This window comes from Pteropus medius, unplaced genomic scaffold (genome assembly GCF_902729225.1).
Source record: "Pteropus medius unplaced genomic scaffold, Ma_sr-lr_union100, whole genome shotgun sequence".
Taxonomy (NCBI): domain Eukaryota; kingdom Metazoa; phylum Chordata; class Mammalia; order Chiroptera; family Pteropodidae; genus Pteropus; species Pteropus medius.
The window spans coordinates 29,999,188-30,018,259 of record NW_024354502.1 but is presented as its reverse complement, the minus strand read 5'-3'; the positions used below and the strand labels follow the sequence as shown (position 1 = coordinate 30,018,259).

The window sequence follows — 19,072 nt, the reverse complement described above, 5'->3', positions numbered from 1 at the left end:
CTCCAAACTTGACATTCTAGTTGGTGGGGACAAGGATGTAAACCACCAACTCTAATTACTACAAGCCAGAGTGCACTGCTTATCAGTGGAGAGAAGTACGGGGCAAGGGACAGACTTACACAGGGGATGGATTATTAATTCCAGCCACTGAAATCAAGTTAGTCATGGGCTATTGTGTGGTTCCTGTTTATTCCTACTGGTGCTGCTATGTCCTTTTCTTGAGCATTGTACCCTCTCCAGAAGTGTGACCACTACCACCCTTCTTTCTTTCTGCTGTGTCTCAGGGGCACCCAGAGGGTATCTCTGCCATCTGCAGGGACAGTTTGCTCATGTGCTGGCTTTTTAGCCCGGCTCCAGGGAGGAGAGGACCACAGCTGCACCTCTACAGCAAGGTGGCCTAATTCAGTCACTGGGTGAAGGCAGGAGGAAGGTCAAATTCATGAGAAATTATGCATTGCAGAGTCATTTAGTCCTGAAGTACCAGTTTTGTTTCCTGATGGTTTTCTAAATTCAGAGACCTGAAAAATTCCTACAGAGCCATTGTAGTTAGACCGAAGAGGTGTCCCTTTCAGCCCCCCAGCAAGGCTCTAGGGACCGGACATTTGCTCAGTATTAAGGACCAACCATCTTTCACAGAGAGGAGACTCTGCCTCATCAGGAGCAGAACCCACTAAGCATTAAAGTTTCTGAATATCAGCATTTTCCAACACAGTGATAGGTAAATGGGTAGAGAATATGACTGGACATTCACAATAGAACGGTATCTGTTCCCAATAAACACAGAACTATGTTCAATTGTACTACTCATCAAAGAAATGCAAGTTATAAATCAATAATACTTTTTAAAAACGCCACAAAATTTGCTGCTGAGGATGTAGGGGAAAGGATGTTTTCATCTCTTGCTGCTGGTGGGGATGTAAACTGGTACAGACCTTCTGGAGGATAGCACTGCAATTTGTGTGTCAACAGCCTTAAAATGTTCATACACTTTGAGCCCGTAATTTTGCTTTTAGGATTTTATCCTAAGGCTATAATCAAATTTATGTACAGGATTCATGTTCAAGAATATTTATCTCAGCCATTAGTATAATAGAAAAATATTAGAAACTACCACGATAGGGGGTTGGTTAAATAATTGATAACATAACTAAAAAATGGTAAACAGTTCATTCATTAAAAATGATTTTCTCAAAGAATATTTAATGATGGGAAGAAATAATGAACAAGCAAGGCACAAAATACCAGATGGAGTATTTGAATTTTGTTAAAAATTTAATAATACAAGTACAGAAAAAATGATTAAAATAGCAGTGGGGATTTGATTACAGGGTCATTTTTTCCTTTATATTTTTCTGTATTTGGTGTTTTCAATAGAGTATCACATATTATCTCCAAGCCTCAAGTTATTGCTCTGTAAAATGGGGCTCGTTATGCTTACATTGCAGTGTGGTTGGGAAGATCAGCGAAAGTACTTGAAAGTACCCTATACAGTGACCAGCCTATTGTAATATGCAATAAATGGTTACAATATCATTATCTGCAGTTGCCAATGACACCCTAGTTCAGATATTGATCCATAACAATTACTAATGTTGTTTTTATGAAGACAACAAAATGATTAATTGAAAAATCTATGTCACTTTTACTGAAATTCTTAGTATTAAACTTCTGTTCTTCCTCATAAGGATGGATGAAATGCTTAGCTTTTTGTATCTAGTGCAATAATCTCCATTCTCATCCAGTTCAGACATCTCATTTAAAATCCATGGTCTGTTGACCTTCAACACCTTATTACTTGCTTTATCTCACATTATTCAGTTGAAATGATACAAACTTTGTATTTACTAATTAGAGAGAATTCTAGTTCCTGAAGCTATAATAGGACAAAGTTCTGTTTTAAGTAGAATCCTCTTTGATGAAATAGAAAGAGGGACTTTCCTTTAGTGCTCTCTGCAAAATGCCAATTGCTCTCCTCTGTAAGAGTCCATTTTACAGCTCTCTTCTTTTTCTCTTTCTGAGGTCTCTCTGTTTGTGTCTGCTCTTGAGGTTGAAATTTATACATGGTGGTAAAAAATAATTTCAAGATGGGTCGGAGTTGAAAAGGACCCCGCCATTGTGCAAAACAAACAAAATGGGCAAATATATCTCCTACGAAACTATTAGTGACCCTCACTGGCTGACGCAGCCTAGAGTTTTATTATTTAATTCACACTTATCAACTGCGATGGTCTAGCTAATGGGATCAATTTGGACCTCTTAACAGGCATCCAGAACAGGTGGAAAAGCTGAGGTAACTGGAAATTTACCTTTTTTTATGTTCATGTATTAGGGCATCTTCTTTTCAAAGCGACATATTCCCAACCCATCTGACTCATGTTGTAAAAAAACACACCATTCCCAGCTAAAGTGATTAGAAAAAAGGTGGAAACTGCAGAGGAAAAGGGCTGTGGTGGGGAGGCATTTTATTTTTTATCAATGTCTGAAGAGTGCCTGATTCGATAAGATGTGCAGTTTTATAAAAATGTCATGCAACTAATGTAATGAAATAGCTCACGGGGCTAGGGGGACCCAGCCGGGGTCTCTGGCATGACCAACTAAACGTGAGACTGCCCCACTACTCCATCTTGGAGGGGAACCAAGAGGAGCGTGAGGATCATGCTTGGGGTTGCACAATTCCTTCTTTACTCCTGCATAAGTCACAGATTCAGGTGTTTGGGAGTGTATAAGCTGTGGACTCATGGACACAGAGGTTTGTGGGTATGTGTGTGAATTGCAGATGGAGAAGCTTCCTATTTTAGGCAACTCTGGCCAGGGCACCTTAAGCTCCAAGTTATTCTCTGGAATCCAGTCAGTAGCCTTTCACTAAGAGATAAAGTGCCTTTCTGACCCTGTTATTCATCTCATAAACTTCTTACCTCCCAGGGATGCTGTGAAGTCTCAGGGGGCTAATGGAGAGCCCTAAAAGTCAGTGGTGCCCACAGGTATTATTACATCTGGGATAGACTTCCGCTCTTAATTCATTTGTGGGGGGAAAAAACCTGCTTCTTTTTGATGCCACCTGCACAGAAGATGTTCAGTTGTAATAGGATTGCAGGGATTTTAATATATAAACAACATTTATTTTGTTCTCTTTATGAAATAATTTATTCTTATTGTAGAGAATTCAGAAAATAATGAAAATACATCAAAGAAAACAAATTTCACCCTTAATCCCATAACATAGGGGTAACCACTTTTAGTATTTTTGTGTTTGCTCTTTTAGCTGGATAGGTGACTAGGAAAATTAAACACACACACAAAAATTTACAGTGGGCCGCTTTCTTCATAGGGAAATGGGATGCCCCATAGGGTGTGCCTCTAGCTACTTTCTGCGGAAGCGGGAAAGGCAGATTTCTTTAGTCGGGTTGATTGTCTTATAGAAAATAGTTCTTACCACCTATCATCCAAAAAGTTCTTATCACCTAGTATCAACAAATCAGTTGCCATTTTCCTAGACCTAAATGCAATGAATGTTTAAGCAATTTTTTTAATTAAAAGCTTTAGGTAGTTGGCCTAGTACTGTACCCCAGATAAAAACGTTTCATTCTTTTGAACCCAAATAATGTTGTCTAGGCATTTTTGCAGGGAGGGGAGGGTGTGTGATGGTGTGTATGTGTGTGTCCCACGTGACTCTACTTTTCCTAACATTTTTTCTTATTATCTCACTTCATACACTGCTTTTTTTGCTTAGCTATTATTTCATAATCATAAACTTAACTCTGCAACCTAGCTAGACTTGGAGGAGGACAAGGAAAATCTAGAAACCAGTGAACTGCAGCGAGAGCACAAAGTTTATAGGGTGTTCTGAGCAAATGGGGGTAAGGAGCGCTCTCTTGAGCTACAAAAGGAATGGTCTGCTGGTTAACATAAAACAAGTCAAGTTGATTAGAGTTGTCCACAGTCAGCAATGGTGATCTTCTTGCTGGTCTCACCATTCCTGGACCCAAAGTGTGCCATGGCTTCCACAATATGCATGCCCTCTTTCACCTTGCCAAAGACCACACGCCTGCCATCCAACCACTCAGTCTTGGCAGTGCAGTTGAAAACTGGGAACTGTTTGGGTTGGGTCCAGCGTTTGCCAGAGGCAAGATGCCAGGACTCGTATGCTTCAGAATGAAATTTTCATTATCAAATTTCTCCCATAGAGGGACTTGCCACCCACGCCATTGTGGCGTTTTAAGTCACCACCCTGGCACATAAATTTTGGCATAATTCTATGAAAGCAAGAAACTTTGTAACCAAATCCTTCCTCCCCAGTGTTCAGAGCTTGAAAGTTTTCTGCTGTCTTTGGAACTTTGTCTGCAAACAGCTTAAAGGAAATGATGCCCAAGGACTTGCCACTGATGGTGATGTTGATGAGAATGGTGGGGTTGACCATGGCAGAGTGTGGGTGGCTCTGGGACGGCAGCATCTGTAAGGCCTACACGCTCATCTTCCTTAATTCCTTCAGTTTCCTTTTCTCTAGGACGTATCTTCCTTTCCTATAAAACAATCCAATGTCATTCCATCAGATCCTTTCTTATATCTTCACATTTTCTAGTTTATTCCATCTGCTAAATAACATGTAACTCTGCCACTTACTCCTGCTCTGGAAGTTGGGATAATCCAAACTGAGGGCACTCTCCCACAGAAGATGGGGAAATTATTGTTCCATGGATAGGGTAGTAGAGTGGAAAATAGGATATGTACATGGAGATGGTGTTGGAGAGGAAATTCCAATCTGGGGTGCAGCTGACTTTCTTCCATAATATCAAGAATGAAAATCATCTCATCATTAAGAAAATTATTTTCTTTAATAAGAGAACTTTTATTCGTTTAATATAACTTTAACCCCTTTTCTTTCCACGTCATGACTGAGGCCTTTGCCAGGCTAAACATGCTTTCCCTCTCTGCCTGAAAGCATCCTTAATTACTTTAAATGGCAATGAAAACCTCTTTAGTTTTCCTCCAATGACCAGAATTCTCTTTGATCTTGGAGGAGAGGTAAGCAAGATTCTGATGTTGGAAAGATGTAGAAAATGAAGTTTCTTCTGCCACAAGTATGGGCGATGGGTGAATGTTGTTGATATATGACTATTACCAATCTTCGCCTTCCTCCTGCTCATTCATCCTTTGTAGGTAGATCTGTCCTTTAGGTTTGGGTGAAGTATTGGGGGAAAAGAAGGAAGAGAAGAATTAGAAGTAAGTGAGTTGGTGGAGGAAAGTTCGTGCAAGAATTTTTGAAGAGATAATTAAGAAGAGTGGACAGGAGAGAAAGGGGGAATTAAAAAAATAATTCTATGATGTATATATTCTTCCTTGCCACCTCCGCCCGCCAAAGACTCTAAAGAATGCATTTGAGTTAATTTACAATTACTTTGTGATTGCTGGACTCTGCAGTCAAAAAAAGAAAGAGTTAAGTCCATTTAACTTTATGTCATATCTCCATATCATTAAACATTATTTTAAGGACATGTGTTTTAATGGCTATATGATGTACCATAATTTATTTAACCAATTCCCTACTTTTGGATAGTTATTTTCAATTATTTTGTTGTTTATAAATATATCTATATTTCTATCAAAATACATTTATATAAAAATATATCAATATTTTGTCTGCAACTCTGATTGTTATGTTGTCAGAGTAATTGATGGTGGTTGTAACCAACTAAAATCTCAGTGGCTAGCAGGTCAAAGCCTGATTTTTTATTCGGTTTATTGCCTAGGGTTGGGAGTGGTGGAGATCTGTTCTGTTCTTCGCAGTTATCAGAGACTCAAGCTTCCTGTATATCGTGGCTCCATCCTCCTCCGGTCCTCAGAGCCTCCCACTGGGTCCTCTGATCTGGAAGACAGAGAAGAAGGGAACATGAAGAAAGTACGTCCACTCTTGACCTTCTCAGCTTAGAAATGACACATATCACTTCTGCCCATAGTCCACTGTTGAGAACATGTCATATGGCTCCACCTAAATGCAAGGGGACTGTGGAAGAGACAGTGGTATCGGTTAACAACAAGTCCAGGTGCTGTCAATTTACTCTCAGATTTTAGAATACAAAGAGTTACAGTCCTGGAATCTTTTGCCAATACTAGATAATTGCCATTTGATGTTCTCTTTCGCTTATAGAGACATTGAACTTGGGTCTTCCCACATCTTCCCACATGCTCTTCCCAGTCTCTTTTCTCTACCCCTGTGGGTCCCCTTATCTCCTCAGAAGATTCGATGAGCTACCTCTGGGAGAAGGAGCTTGCAACTGCTTCAGAACTCATGTGCGTGTTATTCAGATCCCAAATCCTTTCCTATCTCTGATGCTGGCTTATTTCTCCAGGTGCAGAGCAAAGCTGTAGTTGACTTCATGGGTGTTACAAGGTCCCTGACTCCAATACTGAAGGACGATTCCTTGCCCTTGTGAAATGTTACTAAATATGAGGACCTCTGATTGGAAAGGACAGTGGGAAGGGGGAGGGTGGTGTCAGGCAAAATGCACTGACATTTCAAACACAACTGACTACTCTGGCCCCTGGTAATGGCTTTAGTATTTTCACAGCTCATCCCCGAGACTGAGCATCAGGACTATTAAGAGCTAATTGAGCTGAAAATCTTCCTCCTCATGCTCTAAAACTTTCAGGCAATAAAGGGTTTCTGTCCCAGGTCTGGAGTTGTGTCCTGGGGACAATGCAGTCAGCTGCCTCTGTCCACCCTGCCTCTGTTCTCTGTCTTGACAGGGTGGGGATGCTAATCACAAACAGACTTTTTAAGCAGAATGCCTATTGCTGTGGCTACTGAATCAATACTCTGGACTGAGTTGTTTGCCCTCAAAACTGCTGGTGCTATAGGCATGAAGCTCGTAGGACTTGAATGTGTGCCCTGTGGTCCACCCACTGTGTTTTTTCAGATGAGCTGATATGATAATCCTGTAGTTTGACGTTTTCCTGGAGGACACTTCAGAGAATTTCCCTAGGATTAATGTAATTCTTTTCTTGGGGCCGAGGAGAAAGGTCGTCTGTGAAGCTCTCACTTGCATGTGCACCCCCATTCTCTGTTGCCTTTATTCTCTCTTGCTTCAACCCCCATCAACACCCTCCCTGCCCATTCTCAGAAGATCTGGGAATCAGATCCAAAGGTAAGATTTTTGGAGAATCGTTATATTTTGCACTTGTCCTGAAACTAGATAAACCCTCATTAAGTGAATGAGGAAAAAGAGCCAGGAATTGGTGTGGTGTTGATGTTGCTGGTGGAGCTGGTGTTTCCCCACTACCAGTCCTGCGCCTTCCTCAGCCACTATGCTGTCATCTCTTCTTCCCTGAAGAAGGTCTTGGCCATCTTTTGAAAATACAAAGCCTGGCACTGAGACCGTCTTGTTTAGAGAGCAGGGAGAGCAAATGCTGCTCACGTTCTCCTTGAACTCCGGCCTCGCTGGCTGTGTTGTTTCTTCTTGGTTGTGTTGTGTGAGGTCCATTCCTGTAGCACCCTAAAATTCCATTGAATCCCTGCATTTGTGCTTCTGGACGGTCACTGAAATAACGAACAACAGCAATAATACCAACCGCTTACTGACTACTGATACTATCAGGGGACCTTGCCATATAGTATCATTAGAATATGTTTGTTGAAGGCTTACTCTTTGCCAGGCAGTGTAGGTGTGCTTTATGTGTGTTCAATCACTTAACCCTTCCAACAACACTGAGTTAGGACCCACTAATATCTGTTTGACTGAAAAGGAAATTGAGGTTGAATGGTTAAGTAATGAGTAAAAGTCCATGTTTTTACCCCTTTCACTAATATACCTTATATAACATATACATATATGTTATATATGTAATATATACTGTATATATCATATATTATCTATTTTATGTATCATCTATTTTTTATAATCTTTGCAAACACCTTGCAAGGTAGGTGTTACTATTTTCATTTCATGAATAAGAAAGTAGAGGCTCTAACAGCCTGAGAGAAATTTATATCATCGTGTCACAACTTACAAATCATTGAACAAGGATTTGAATCCAAGTAAACCTTTTTTTACAAAAAAATCTATGTCCTTTCCATGCTCCAAAATGTTTTTTGGTCAAATGACTTAAATAATATTCCCTCAAGCTTGTCACTGGGCAGAAAATGAGACATTAGGGCTTTACTAGAAATTACCAAAAGGCAAAATTTAAGCAGGAAAAATGAAAAAGGGCTTAAGGAAATGGCTAATGTCCCCACTAAGTAAGGCTCTGGAAAACAGACCCACTTTTCGGAAACCTTCCTGGTGAAGGGTGAGCCTGGATCCAAAAGGACACACATCCTGGGTTCCAGGGCTTTTCAGAAGAGAGAGCAGAGGACTCTTCTGCAAATTATTTACAGGAAGTGAAAAATTCTGTCCTGAATATTGGCTTGTCTTTTAGAAAAGCTATGAGGGGAAACTACTTTATACCTCCTGTTTAGACAAAGTTTCCATGTTTTAAATTTCAGTTAGGCATAATTTGAATGAGAAGGAACATTGGCTTTTAGAAAAACAGACAATGGTGTAAATTGGGATTATATAAATATAAGCTTTGTTATTAAAAAGAGATATACAAAATCTATTTAAATCATAAACTTGGCTGTAAGAAAAAGATTGAGAAGGGAACCATTTTATTTAAATGAAGAAGTTTCAAGCAGTAGTTAGCAGCTGGTAATCTCTAATTTGTGGGCTAATGTTGAAGCAAGTTAAGAAAATGACCTCAGGGAAAGATCAGAGTGATGTTTTTATAGAATTCTGGATTTAGAGAGACCTTGGAGAGCATCTAGTCCAACGAGCTCATTATAAAAATGCAGGAACTGAGGTGGGCAGAGTAGGGGCAACCTCCTGTGCTCACAGAGATATAGTTGTTATGCACTAAACTCACTTAAATCTTTTTTGTGTAGTTACATGGATGAAAAGAAGAAAAGGTGAAAAACATTTGCTTTTCCAGTCTATGGCTGTATCTCCCTAATACTATTTTCCTTTTAAAAGCTGTTTCTCCCTATATTGAACTTTTTTTTGATTAGTTGTAAGCAATAAGGTCTCCATAAAGAAAAGAACAAAGTTTGGGACTTTAAACATTATTTATTTCTTAAAAATGTATTTATTTTTAAAAACCATATGTGCATATGATATTAAATCAAAAAAGTTAAAAAAGGTACAGATTTAGACAATGGCCTCTCTCTCAGGGAGATGAGCCCCAGTAACTCCAGGGGCTTACGGCCCTCTCAGAGTATCCTACACACGGACAAGCACATATGTAAATATGCTATTCTCTTTTCTTTCAGTTTTACAAAAAGATCAGCAAACTATTTACGGTATCCTTCATCCTGCTTTTATTATTTAGCAACATACTTTACCTTGGGGATTGCTAACATATTAGGTCTTGTTAAATTGTTTCTTTGTTTTAAATGGCTGCATAGACTTTTATTGTCTGCAAGTACTAGAACTTATTTAATACATTTGGGTCATGTCCTCTCTTGCTATATCAAACAATGTTGTGATAAATATCTTTGTACATACATAATTTCACACACATGGGAATGTATCTGTGGTATGAATTCTCAGAGCGAAATTATGGCACAAAGATGTGTCTTACATTTTGTTAATATTGCCAACTTCCTGTATCTCTGGGAAAGAATGGGGTACCTGTTTACTCACACTGTGGCCAACGCAAAGCTTTATCGGGTTTAAAAAACTTTTAGACTAGGTGAACTTATGGTAGGTGAAAAATATCAGATTGTATTTTTTGTTTGCTTTCAGAGTTAGGTTGAACATCCTTATGTTTAAGAGTCTTTGTAGAAATAAATATTCTTTCTTTTGCTTTTTTCCCCCTACTTGTTTCTGGCCTTTTCTCATTGATTTGAGAAAAGGAAGTGATTAATATATAAAGAAATCTTTATATATTAAGGAAATTAATAAATAATTATATTAATTTAACCATATATTAATTTATATATTAATTTAATTAATATATAATAATAGTATTCGCAAATATTATCTCCATTATGTCACTTGCCTTCCGATCTTATTTATTGTATACCTTCTATCCTCTTTTTGGCTCCGCAGAAGCTTTTTTATTGTGAGCGAATGTGTGGATCTTTCTCTTTATTTGTGTTTGGATTATTGTGTCATACTTAGTAAGACTTTTCCCCATTAAAAACTATAATACAAAATCTCTCCATAGTATAGTTTGAGTACCTTTAGTATTTTCATTATTGTAATTGAATTTTTGATCCATCCTGACTTTATTTTAATGTAAAATATGCACTAAAAGATATGCCTTTATTTTTTCAGATGGCAATCTAGTTGTTCTAGTACCATTTACAAAATAATCAATATTCACATTGACTTAAAATGTTACCTTTATTATGTAAACTTGAAACTACTCTGGCCTTTCTATTTGGATGGAGTCTCTCTACTTAAGAGGTAGTACAATTGGTCTGTCTAGTCAAGAAACAGTACAACATTCTGTTTAATTCTTATAGCTTCCAATATATTTTAATAGTTGGTGGAGCTCTATATCCTTGCTTATTTGTTTTTTTCTTTTTTATTAAAAATTATTGAGGTGACGTTGATTAATAAAGTCAAGTAAGTTTCAAGTATACAATTCACAGCCCAAAGTTAGATTTCCTTCCGTCATCTAATATTTGACCCCTTTTACCTCTACCTACCTCCCTCTCTCCCCTTCCCTCTGGTAACCACTAATCCACTGTCCATGTCCAGGAGTCTCTGTTTGTTCATCATGTTTGTTTGTTGCTTTCAGTATTATACTCCACATATGAGTAATCTTATTTCTTTGTTATAAAGAATAGAACCCTAATATGTTTGCTCTTCTCTTTCCAAAAATACTGCAGACTCTATTGTTTTATAGGTTAATTTGAGGGCGAATTGACATCTTAATGATGTTGCATATTTCTATTAGAAAACATGGCATGCTTTTAATTCATTTAATTGTTCATTTGTGTTCTTCAATGCATTTTAAAGTTTTAATCACATAGATATTACACATTTTAATGTATCTTTCTAAGTATTTTAACTTAGTGGTACTATTATTTCATTATATCTTTCAAGTAATTTTTATTTTTATTTATACAAAATTATTTAATTTGGTATAATAATTATATCCTCAACCATCTTCACCAATTTTTAACTTTGTATTATGTAAGACTTCATTCTCTTATGTTTTCTAAGTATACAATAATATCATACGCACATAATAATAGTTGTACTTTCATACCTCTTCTTTCATATACTTGCATATAAGTATACAGTCTAGTGTCTCCAGAACAATGTTTAATAAAAATAATTGTAATAGGTATACTTATTTCACTTTTGACTTGCCTTTGTGGTGATGTCTATATATGTCTAAATGGAAATATGTACATAGGAGTTTTATACTTTTCTGAAGTATCTGTTTATTTCTACTTCATAAAAATTTTTATCAAGAATTGATAGTGAATTTTAAGAGTACTTTTTTGAAATTTATGACAATTATTATATGATACTTTCTCATTTGCTTCTTTGATTCATTCAAGCACCTACTACGTCCCAGGGAATATCGTAATAATGGGGAATATAGTGATGAACAGAAAAGACAGGTTTCTATTTGCTTGTAGTCTAGTGGTAATCTGATCTATTTTGATATAATAATATGGTAAATTATGTTTATTAATTTTCTAATATCAAATCATTTTCATTTCTCCAGTAAAATTCACATAGTCATGGTACATTATACTTTTAAAGTACTATTCGATACTTTCTGTCTTGTATACTATTTAAAAATTTTGCTTTGACATTCATAAGTTAAATTAGCCTATATTTTGTATATATGCTCTCTTTTTCAGATTTTGTTATCAGGATTATTTTTTCTTTTATGGCAAGATTTAGATGATTTCCTTCTGTTTAATATACTTTAGGTCAGTTTTAAGCACATCGGATTTGTCTTTTCCTAAAGTCTGTGTTAGTATTCCTCTGCAAAACCAGCTGGGTCTTATGCCTCTTGAGGGCATAGTTCTTTGACAATTTTCTTTATGTCCTTTATGGTAACTGGTCAGTTTGGATTTACTATCTCATCTGTGTTACATTTTATTCTCAATTTCTGATGTGTCTGGGTTTTCAAATTTATTTGTATAAATCTGAATGAAATTATTTATTAGCTTATGTAATAATCCTCCTGACATTGTTTTCCTTAGATTCTTTTAACTTTTCCTATATTTGAGGTTATTTATTCTGTAACATTTCTTATTTTGAATGATTGTGCTTCTCTCTTTTGCTTGATTGGGTGAGTTAGCAGTTTATTAATTTTAGTGTTTGTTTCTGTAAAAGAACCATTTAATTATGTTTTATTCCATTGTAGTTTTGTAATTTATTAATTTCTGGTTTTATTTTAGTTAATCACTGTTTCTGTTTATTTAAGGTATATTTTGTTTTTTATTTCTAACTTATTTGTAGTATGTTTAATTTTTTCAGTCTATTTTCACTACCAATATAAGTATTTAAGGCATTCTTCTAGAATTTTCTTCAAAACACTGTTTTAGTTGTTTTCAATAATTTCTATTATATAATGTTTTCATAGCTAAGGACTATTGCTGACAAACTCACATATGCCCTATAATGCTGGAGTAAGTATCATGACCTTGAAGACTTTTGATTAGGGGAATAAACATTAAGACTTAGAAACTTATTTGAAATCGTTTTCTACTCAAATATTTGGCAGAATAAATCAGGTCAGATTAAATACATTTGATAATTGTTAAAAGTACCAAATTGTATTTATTGTTTGATTTCCTTACTCTATTGTCCACTCGCTACCCCCTCTCCCCTCAAAAGGAAATAGATATTATCCTTGGTCTCCAAAAGTCCTTTCAAATAACCATTTTAATAGAAAGAAGCTTGCTATTTTATACTTCATAAGGAAGAAACCGTAATTTACTTTGTAGGAGTGTATTTCAATCAAGGAGAATTTACCTAAAAGATAGTAAATAGTCTAGCAAATTTCTACGTATACATTAAAGAGAAGCGAGGTATTGTTTTTTATGTGACATTATTCAAGCTCAAAATACATTTCATGAGAACTACTTTATATTGTGCAGTCTGCTGATGAATTCGGATATATTAGCTTATGTAACAATTCTCCTGATGTTGTTTTAAGACAGGCATTTATGTACCCTTTAAAGTTGTGGAAACTAAACCTTAGAGAAGATTGCTTTCTCTGAGTATGAAAGAACATAGCTGGGAAGTCAACATCAGAATCTCTGATTCTTATTTCATCTCTTGCCAGATTGGAAAGAATCCACTAAATATTGGTCAACTAGTCATATCTTTTTTTCCAGCCTGCTCTGAAAATGGCAAAACTGTCACACCAACAGACTTGTCATTCTTTCTGTAAACATTTATTGAACACCCACTTTCTACAAAACTATCCCTGCATAGGGATCTCCCAGGGGATGAGGTCTCTACTACCTACCATGTATGCTCATGTGGCAAAGGAGTAGGTTACAGAGCTTGGAAGGGCTGAGCACATCAGGAATCAGAGGAAGAGACCACCCAAAAATAAATGTATAGACCCAGGATTCTGGAGGACTGCTCCAAAAGTTGACGATACCGTTGGAGGCCATGGAAGGGAAGATTATAGCAGACAGGAGGGGAAGTTACAAATAGTGTAGAACATTATGCATTGTAATGAAAAATAGTGGGGGTTTTGTTCTATTATTTTTAAAAAAGTGTCCTAATATTGAAAATTAGTTAACTTAATGGTGACAACAGCAGGAAGATAAAGGAGAGACAAAATAAGAGGAAAGGGAAAAAAAATACTTTCCAGAAGCCACAAATTATTATAGTTTGAGCGGTATAAGATGTTGGGATGTCATCCATTTCGTTTCTTTTTCTTCAGACAGAATTATCCTCAAACTATTCCAATAAAATGAAAGAACATGGCTATTGATTAAATTGTGTCACCCCAGAATTTGCATGTTGAAGTCCTGATCTCCAGTGTGACTGCAGGAAATAGGGCCTTTCTGAAAGTAATTAAGGTTAAATGAGGTCATAAGGGTGGGGCTGTGATTCATAGGATTACAGTCCTCTTAAGAAAATGACACCAGAGAACCCCCTCTATGCCATGTGAGGACACAGTGAGAAGGCAGCTGTCTTGCAGGTCAGGAAGAGAGCTCTCACCAGTACTTGATCCTGGCAGACCCTGACCTGGAATTTCTAGCCTTCAGAACTGTGAGAAAATAAAGTCCTGTTTTTTTTTTTTTTTTTTTAAGCCATCTAGTTTATAATATTTTGGTATGGCAGCCCAAGCTGACTAATACAAACACATTATATTTTAGAATTGTTCCCTAAAACTAAAACTCCTTAGTAATCCCTCATTAGCACCAATGGCCTCAGAAGTGCTCAGATGTAATTAAAGGGTTAGCGATGAAGTGAAGGGGTCTTCCAAAGCAACTTAGAAAGTCTCTTATTAATCACATATATTCTATTATCCAGGGGTAGTTTTAGAGAGTGTTAGGGACCCCTCACAGTTTGGTTGAGATGTTGGAAGAGATAAACTGGAAAAGTTGAGAGTAGCTTCGTGTAGAGTTTCTTGTGAACTTACAAAGATGTAATGTTTAGGAGACATTTCTAATCATTAAATCTGAAATCAAAAAAGGAGATTAGTCTCTTCTACAAACATATAATTTGCTACTCCAGGAAATGGAAGATCATTTTAAATGGGCCAGAGTTTTAAATTAGTGATGCAATTCATTCTTCCACTCATTCATTCTTCAGCGAAGATTAAGGAGCCCTAGTGTGAATCAGGCCCTGTTCTCTGGTCAGGTCAGGAAGCTACTCTTTTAGGTTCTCTAGCTTCCATCATTGTTTTGTCTTGAACAAGGAACATTCTTTTTTGTTGATCTTCTTGGTTTTTAAAATGTTCTGTTGGTCAGGAGTCTTTGATAAACCTTTGTTTATGACCTCCCACCTCTCAAAACTTTTAGTATCAGGGCGAGGAGTCCAGTAATATTTTCCCAGCCTCGTCGTAGAGAAGCTCTACATTTACTTTACAAGCTCAGTAAAGTTTCCTAACCAGTTCAGGTGGAGAAGCCCAGCTGGGCCTCTCTCTGCAACTTATTATTAGCTTTATTAGAACTTCCACTTATGAATCTGCAACATTTGTGCTCTTCTTCTCACAGACCGGGTCATTGCACTGTGCCCATTACAAGGGCAGAAGGACCATATTTTCTAACATAAAGGCTGCCCTCAGTGGAGTCAAGAGGAGAGAACCATGAAAGAAACACTATTTCACAGAAGCTGTAGATCATAGGAACCCAGCAGCGCCTTGAAAGTTGAAAAAAAGATTAAAGACTACTCTTAATCATGGCAGTGACATCATTATAAAAAATTGGCATATCCATCTTTTTTCCAGCCCTTCAGTATCTTGGGCTATGGAGACTGTCTTAAGGAGCTTGTGTCAATTTCAAAGCTTTCCTCTGGAAGCTTAAGCTCTTCTTAACAGTTCTTTGATAGCTAAAAAGCAGAGTTGGATTCTGAAACTCCATTGCTCAGACATTTTGTAAAACTAATATTAAGAAGATTTAAGCTGAAATGTTGGCACCATCATTCTTTTCTTTTCCATCTCCTACCCTGCTTGATTCTCCAAACTCCTCAGACATTCATGCTGCATGCTTAGAAATGAGACTGATGATTTCAATGAATTTCAGCACTAGGAGTCATTTGCTGAGGTTACTCGAGAATAACCCCCAGCCTAACTCCTGATAAAAATCAATAAAATGCTCAACAGAATCATTATATAATGGTTTTATGCACTCTGCCCTCACGATACTTTTAGATTTTTTTCAAAACTAAATATTTGCTCTTATTTTCCATCTAGGTAATCGAGGCAAAGAGGTAGAGTTTTATCTATTCTATTTGGTTAGATTTTAATGTCTCCTTTCTTCTAAGTGGTTCAATAATTAGTATAGGTTGACTTATAAGGGGAAGAAGACACTTTTAGGAGTATTTATCATGAAGATCTAACATTGAAAATCAAAAAGAAAAATAGAACAATTGAAAGGAAAAAGGAGTTCTAAGGAAGGGAAGAGAGGAGAGAAAGAAGCATAAGGGAAGGGAAGGAGAGAATCAGAAGAAATAAACCACTGGAGCTTAGAAATCAGAGAGCAACTTGAGGGAACATAGAAGCCGCTTCTTCAGGAAGACTTTAAATGAAACTGTTATAACAGAAGCAGAGGGCCTTCCTGTTTCCTAAAATGCCCCGAAGAGCAAGCACTGTCCTCCAGTCCAGATCCCAAGACTGTCCCTTCATAGTTATAGGACATAGCAGGTCCCTGGTCTCTGTGGGAATCAGCAATAATTGGTTATCCCCTACTCAGCACACATATAAAGAGACCTTGTTGAAAATAGGTCCTCATTGTCTTATGATCAGAAAATAAAGTTGAAAGAAAAAGTGTCTGGTTACCTCAATAAAGTAGGTGTTAAAATGCAAGCATCGCTCATAGAGCAGGAAAGCGATTCTTTTGCTGTTGTTGGCAGTTGGTGGTAAGGGGAACCTGATGGAATCTTACCAACTCTCGTTTGAGAAGAGCGGTCCAGAGCCATTGCCAAAGACATAAGATAAAAGGCTCCGAGCTCTACCAGCAAAGAGAAGAGGGTCTTAGTGAGGAGAAACCAAGGGAAGCTGGTATTTGGGGAGTTGTTATAGAGGAAACTAACACCTGTCATTTGAGCAGTAGCACAGAAGAGATGTCCAGGTGCCGGGGAGAGATCCTGCAGCAGTCCTGAGCATGGGAAGTGGGAACCCAAAGTCTTTCTCTAAGTCTAAAACAGACTAGACATTTAGATAACCAAAGTCCATGATTGTTATGTATAATTAATTTTGACTTAACATGTTTTTGTATTTCAAATTTTGATGTAATACCTTGTTAAGATGACTTCTAAGACAAAAAGGAAAGGCAACTAATGTTCAGTAAACCCTAGGAGAATGAGTTATGCTTAAGAGCTGTCTTTTCCAGATACCCGATGCTGCCCTAGAGAGAATGCACTAAACATAATCTCATCTTTCCGTAACAATTTTAGAGTATTGCTATGTCAGCTACTTACCCCTGTTGTATTATAGTGTAAACCACTGGTTATGCCCTCAGGATTGGAAAGGTGTGCAGTCCATTCCCAGCCAGAAAGTACTCTTAGTATTAGCCAGCTCAGAGCGCAGAGGATTGTGCAAAAACATTAATTTGCTTTTTCCATCAATCACCTTTCAGTCATAACAGAGACAACCTTAAATGAGAGTTCAGGAGTTCCTTCCCTCCATTATTTTTCTTTTTAATTTCAACTTCCTTCAGTTTGTCTACTCCTGCCCTCCCCCAGGACCTCCTCTTCATTGCAAAGGAAGGAAATATGCTTGATAGAAAGTACTTCCTTGGAATCCATCTTCATGACAGATGGATGTTTTCTTGCTATCGTTTATCACCTTCCTAGATAACTTAGAGGCATTCTTATGCTAAAAACCACCTTTTGGCCCCATCAAGGCTTCTACTTGTTGGAGGGAGAATAAAAAAATAGAAGGGAGGGAAAAATCAGGTCCTGCTACCATTGCAATGCTTTCAGCTCTTTGCTTTCCATTGATGCTAAGTGTGATATGTGTGTGGATGGCCAAAGAGGTCAAGATGGGCCATTTTATTCTCCCCTGAATATTTTGAACAGGTCAGGATTGATCTTGCATTAGATGTTACCTGAAGTGTCTATCCTTTTGTTAATAGACCATTTCTTCTAGCCATGTACAAAGTACATCTGTCTACTTTGTTATTAACCATTCATTGTTGGGATTTCATAGTGTTTGTCTAGCACTGACTGCTGTGGGTATCATTGTGAATGGGGGTGTTGTCTTTGAGGGTAATGGTAAAGCTACCAAAGAAACGTAACATGTAGTAGTAGATATGAAAATGGCCATATGGAAACTATAATGAAAATTCGAACAAAAATGTAACTAATTTGACTTGTGTAGTGCAGGGTAAAATCGAAACAGCAGCGTGAACAGGAGTAGTGGAACAAGAGTGGTGAGGGAAGGAGAAATGTGGCTGGGCCCTGAAGGATGTTGCAGTCTTATTAAGAGAAGGCAGGATGTGCGGGGGCGGGGATGTGGGCACTGGAGCAGCCAGGGGAAGGTCAGGACGCTGGAATGAGCATGCTCACGGGAAGGCAGTGATGGGACATGAGGATGAAGGTAGAAGAGGTTAGACAGTTGGGATGAAGCCAGATCTCATCTAACTCTGGAAGCCAGGCAGAGGGCAAACTAGAGGCTTTAGGCCTGTGTTTCTCAATCCCCAGCCTACTCATAAACATGGAGCATCTTCCTGGAGACTCAATGCTACACAGACATTTGGAGTAAATCATTCTTTAAGTCCTGTGCTAAAGCAAATATGGATCTATTTTGGAATAGAATACAAAATTGGCATGACTTTAACAATAAAATATGCATATTTTAAGAAGTTATGGCTTGTAGCAGATCATTTGGATGACACCTTCACACCCCCGGGTACTGTCTTCAATGTGGTGTATATGAATGGGACAGTTTGAGAATTTCCTTAGGCAATAGGAAGTGAAACCTCATTGCTTTAAGCTGTGCCCTGTGTCTGGAGCATTTTTTCTGCCCCTCTGAATATCTTCTGGTCCTATTCCAAGAGATGACATCCTGACTAGAGCAAAGTGTTTATATGTCACATTAATATTGGTCCATGCCAAGGAAGGCATTGCTTAATATCAAGTGGTAGGACATTTGTGTAGTCATTTGTAGGTTGATTTGTCATCATTTCCTCAATAGCCCTAGAAATAATTATTATTACTCTGACTTATAAATGAAAAAATGATGACAGGTATTGTAAACATGTTCATTGTGTCCTTTTGAGTAGACTTCTATGTTAAGATACTAGTCCTTTTGAGTAGACTTCTATGTTAAGATACGAGTCCAGCAGTCATATCCATGTGTGCAGACCTTTATTCTGGAAGGGCCCTTCATGCCACATGTGATCTGCCAGCCTCGTAGAAGGCATGCTGACCTTCTTAAT

General features: G+C 37.5%; 1 pseudogene; it reads right to left on the bottom strand.

Moving 5' to 3' along the window:
- Nucleotides 1–3,922: 3,922 nt before the first annotated feature.
- On the bottom strand, nt 3,923–4,417 carry LOC120595510 (peptidyl-prolyl cis-trans isomerase A-like; annotated as a pseudogene).
- Nucleotides 4,418–19,072: the final 14,655 nt, after the last annotated feature.